Source organism: Acyrthosiphon pisum, chromosome A1, assembly GCF_005508785.2.
Source record: "Acyrthosiphon pisum isolate AL4f chromosome A1, pea_aphid_22Mar2018_4r6ur, whole genome shotgun sequence".
Classification (NCBI taxonomy): Eukaryota; Metazoa; Arthropoda; class Insecta; order Hemiptera; family Aphididae; genus Acyrthosiphon; species Acyrthosiphon pisum.
Window position 1 is genome coordinate 147,532,880 of NC_042494.1, and position 4,798 is coordinate 147,537,677.

The window sequence follows — 4,798 nt, forward strand, 5'->3', positions numbered from 1 at the left end:
TTATTATTTCAAGTGGTTATAAAAGAAATTTGCATTAAACACGTATTATGCATAAATCCAAAAAATTAAAAAAAAAAAAATAATGTATCTTAATATGTAGACAAAAAATAGTGTTTCCATTTAAAAAAATGTAAGTTGCTTGCGCATGCGCACACCAATAGTGTTAAAATTTATCTGAAAATATGTATTTAAGTACTCCCTATCACCTCCCAAAAACCCCATTGCAATACAAGGTCATCCACCTGGCATATTTAGTGTTACCTTAAACCGTGATCACACTGTAGATGATAAAATGTTCAAAATATTTTGACCTGTTTGAGACATTTTCATTTTTCCACTTATGAAAAAAGAACATTTTTTTGTGTATTTAAATATGGTCGCTATTGGTTACTATCATATTATTATTATTATTATTATAATATTAAACGAAATATGGCATATACATTTTTTTACAAAAATATATATAAAAAATACAAATATTTAACACGGGAGAGTTAGGTGGGACAGCTACAGTATTATAATATATTATATACCTACCTGGCTTATATTAGTGTATGTAACATTCTATCGTATTGTTTAAAATAATTTTACTTCGACACATAATAATAACAATTCTAAATATTATTGTTGTAGATTGCATGCGGTGTATCTAGCCATGTAGATTTGTATACAACTACAGTTTATTTTATATATATTATGGTTACAGCCCGAGTCCACAGCAGAAAATACATTTGATTCTAATTTGGTTTCGATCTTATAAATATTTAGTTAAACGTTTTGTTAATTGTAAGTTCGTCATATGGAAGTTCCAATGTAATTAAACTAGAAATATGCAATTACAGTGGACACTTATTAAGGACTATCTCTTTCTATGTGGATAATTGAAATGTCCGGTAGTTTATTATGACCCATGATCGTGACATGACGTGTTAAATATTTTTAATTGTTATTTAAGATAATCACGAGATATACCTGCTCGAGCTTAAATTCAGGGCGCTAAGCACACGTAGCACCCCTGTGACTTGCGCCAATAATTCTACTTATTCATAATTCATACTATAACTTATAAAATATATACATTTGTGCAAAATGTGTTATAATTATATTGTTAAAGTAATTGCGTCCTATGGACGTGCATAGACATTTCCGGCAGATAAATACGTGTATTCTAAGGTCTCTCAACAATTTCAGCTCTCAATTTTAAACGTTTCACTAATAGTAATAAAATCTAACCAGTAAAACGTGTTCATGTTAGTATACTGTATACCCATACTTAAAATCAATCAATATGTCGTCACACATTTGATAAAACAGGTAATTACTTTCATAATATTTTGTTGTCAATCGAACTATGATTATGTTTTTAACTTAAACAATATCATAAACAAAATTACATGCATAATATTATAGGTATTATATAATGGACTGATGTATAGTCTATATTTAAATTGAGTATTACAGCTTAATAGGACTTTACATCAAGTACTTTCACAACACACAAATATTATACGAATACTTAATATAATAATATGTAGTTACCTACATCGTTAATATCTGTCGATCGAAATTACAGAAACACTGTAAAAACCAGTATTCAAAGATGACTCTTGCAGTGTCGATTTGACCCACTCGTCTATCCGGCAATCGCCCGGGGCCCTTGGATATATTTTTTTCAATTTTAGGTGCCCATATCCAAATGGGAAAATTATATTACTTATATTTAAATCACTCGGGAGTCGCGACTCAGGTTCGATCTAATAGCCATGTAAACTTTGAACGTTGTAATGATATTGAAGTGTGGATTATTCGACACATCGTTCACATAGTATTCAAATAATCAATAGATATGTTCTTATATTTCCATACACACAAATTAAGAGTAAACGAGTATATTGCAATTAAAAAACCATACTTAGATCTTCAATAACCCAACAATATCTGGATCCTATAATTTTCCGGTTCGTTCAAGAAGACATGTCGTTCAATTTTTAAACAAATATTAAATCATTGGCGATATATTATGAACTTTTTGATGCAAAAATGTTGATAATAATGTAGGTACACCTGATTTATTTGATTAATGTTATTATTAGGCGTTTATTACATTTTTTAAATATTCAAATTTAAATATTATTGTTTTTATTTTTTTTTCATAATATATTATATTATTATCATAACAAACAATTTTAAACAAATAAATTATTTTAATTAAAAATGAAATCATTGTATCATTGTATTGCAATGTGTATATTTTGTACTGGCCGGGAACCAACAATTAGTGTACACCTCACTACAACGATTATATACGCGCGCCCGGACACCGACTACTTAATGTGCACCACGAGTGTCCACGATTGACACCTATAACTTAACGAGGAATAATATCCGATTGAAATATAATATTAACGAATTCCGTCGAAAGAACTTTATAATCGTGATCGGAACGTGTTACTATTAGATATTTACCTTCGACCTACTGTTAGATGAAAACAAAATGTATAACACCAAAACTTAGTTTCTTAAAACATTTTTGATCCGAAAAATGATACTGATTCGAAATAATAATACATGTATACCGTCTTTTTTTTGTATTTCAAATCACAAAAAAAATATTCAAAGAAGACCAATTTTCGACTAAAAGATAAATTTGAACCATATTAACGTAAAAAAAGATTATATGTGAACACTGAACAATTTTATATTTTATTCTAATTTTGCAGTGTTAGTTATTTATTAAATTTATTAACATTTGATACTGCTATTTTGAATTATAGGCCCTCCCGAAAAAAATTCTGGATACACCACTGCGCTATACACTTAGTTAATGTGGGTAATTTGTTAAATTGTAATTAAACTTTTAATTATTTATACATTGCAAACGAGTAAATAACATTTTAATAAGTACGACAAATTTAATTAATTGAACTGTAAAAGATTTGATATATAAACGCGCATTTATAAAATCTTTTTTTTTTATCGATACCTTTTTGAACCATGGGATGCATATTTGTATGCTTTTTTTAAATATGCAAAAATATGCAGACCATGCACTAACGTCGGAATATGTAAATATATGCAGTACTATTATTTATACAATTTTGATATTTAATCAATTGTGACTGCTCGATACATATTACTCATGTTCTCGAGAGTCATGTGGCCGCCTCAAACATTTCACGGTCGCCAACCACGGACCGAGACCCGAAAGCCGGAGTGCCGTGGATTTTTTAGTAATAATAATAAGAACAGGAATACATTTGGACCAGTAATAGGATGGGTGACCAATAATGAAATAATAAAGCCTCAATTTGGGGGAAAAATATACAAATATGTTTATTGATAAAATAATACTTAAGTTGGTGCCGAGAAAGCCAATGGGCATAAAACTCGGTTAGAATAAACGATAAAATAGGATAATATGCCTTTTAACCATTATAATAATAATAATGGTAATAATAATAATAGTACATTCTGCCAATAAATATAAAATAGTACTCACCACACGGCGCCGACGGAGTGGTTTACCGGTGGGAGAAAAATAATAATGTACCACATTTTTAATAATAATAATAATAAGACACTAAAAAGTACCGGCCACGGTGAGAATAATAATAATAATCAATCAAAAAATATGTTACCAGTGTATAATGTGTATAATGTGTGCCCTGTGCCGCCATTCGGCGCACCAGCAAAAGCGCTTGCTACTCGCCCATGGTACCGGTAGCTGAGACGGGAAAAAAGGTAGTGCTGACTTTTGCTGGTGTCGGCCAGTACTTTTCGATCTTGGGTGGCCGGCAACAGGCGATAGGTGACGGAGGGGGTCACATATGTGCAGATAACATGAGTGGCCGATACTCTAGGTATATTATTTAAAGGTATGGTTATTGTTATGTTGTTTTTAGACCTTTATAGTACCTAAGCCGTGGGTACTAGGAGGGGAGCGTGTGTGCGACTGCCATGCGGTGGTGAGGTCATCGATCGGCGGAGACCTGAGGTTCGCGGAATAGTATGTTATAGTATATCAGCTATCTCGTCGCATGTCGCGCTCATCCTGTACCTGCTAGAATACGTATTAATAATATTGGTTTGCGTTGGAATCATATATCAAATAATGATTTATGGACACTCTTGACTACAAGTAAATGGTATTGAAAATAGCAACATGTATTTTATACAAAGTTCGGTATTTACTTATGAGGAATATTGTATTAAATTTTCAAATCTTAGATTAAAAAAAAAAGGTGGGTAAGTGGATGTCGCTCTGCTGTACAGTAGGTTACAAGTGGGTCACTATATAATGGATAGTATTAAATTTGAATTCAATGATATAATATCACTGTATAGGAAAAACGATTCTGAGCGGAGACGGTTTGTCAGTCTAGGTATTGGACATACCTATTATGAATACTTACCTATAGTTTTAAAAAAAAATTTACCTATAATAGGTATTAATAATAAATTCCAAATTAATCATATCACAATATCCATCAGGTAACGCGTTATACATCAACAACAAACCGTGATACTATCATAGATATATAATAGTATACTTTAGAAGTTTCAAGTACCCACAAATAATATTATACAATCACAACAAAATAACAAAAATAGTTATTCCAGGTTTTTTAATATGTAATTTCATCCAAATTTGAACTTAAAATTACTATAAAAATAAACTGTGCTTATGTATTTCTTAGAATTTTTGGTAATAGAATTAAATATTCACGTGCAATCTTTTTTTAAATTTTCAATCCTTACATATAAAAGTTAAACATTTTATAAATTTTTAACTACCAAA

At 30.4% G+C, this 4,798-nt stretch overlaps 1 protein-coding gene across 1 annotated transcript in view; it reads left to right on the plus strand.

Moving 5' to 3' along the window:
- LOC100166286 (fatty acyl-CoA reductase wat) overlaps positions 1-4,798 on the plus strand; it is a 111,651-nt gene that overhangs the window by 14,220 nt on the left and 92,633 nt on the right. The window lies entirely within an intron of this gene.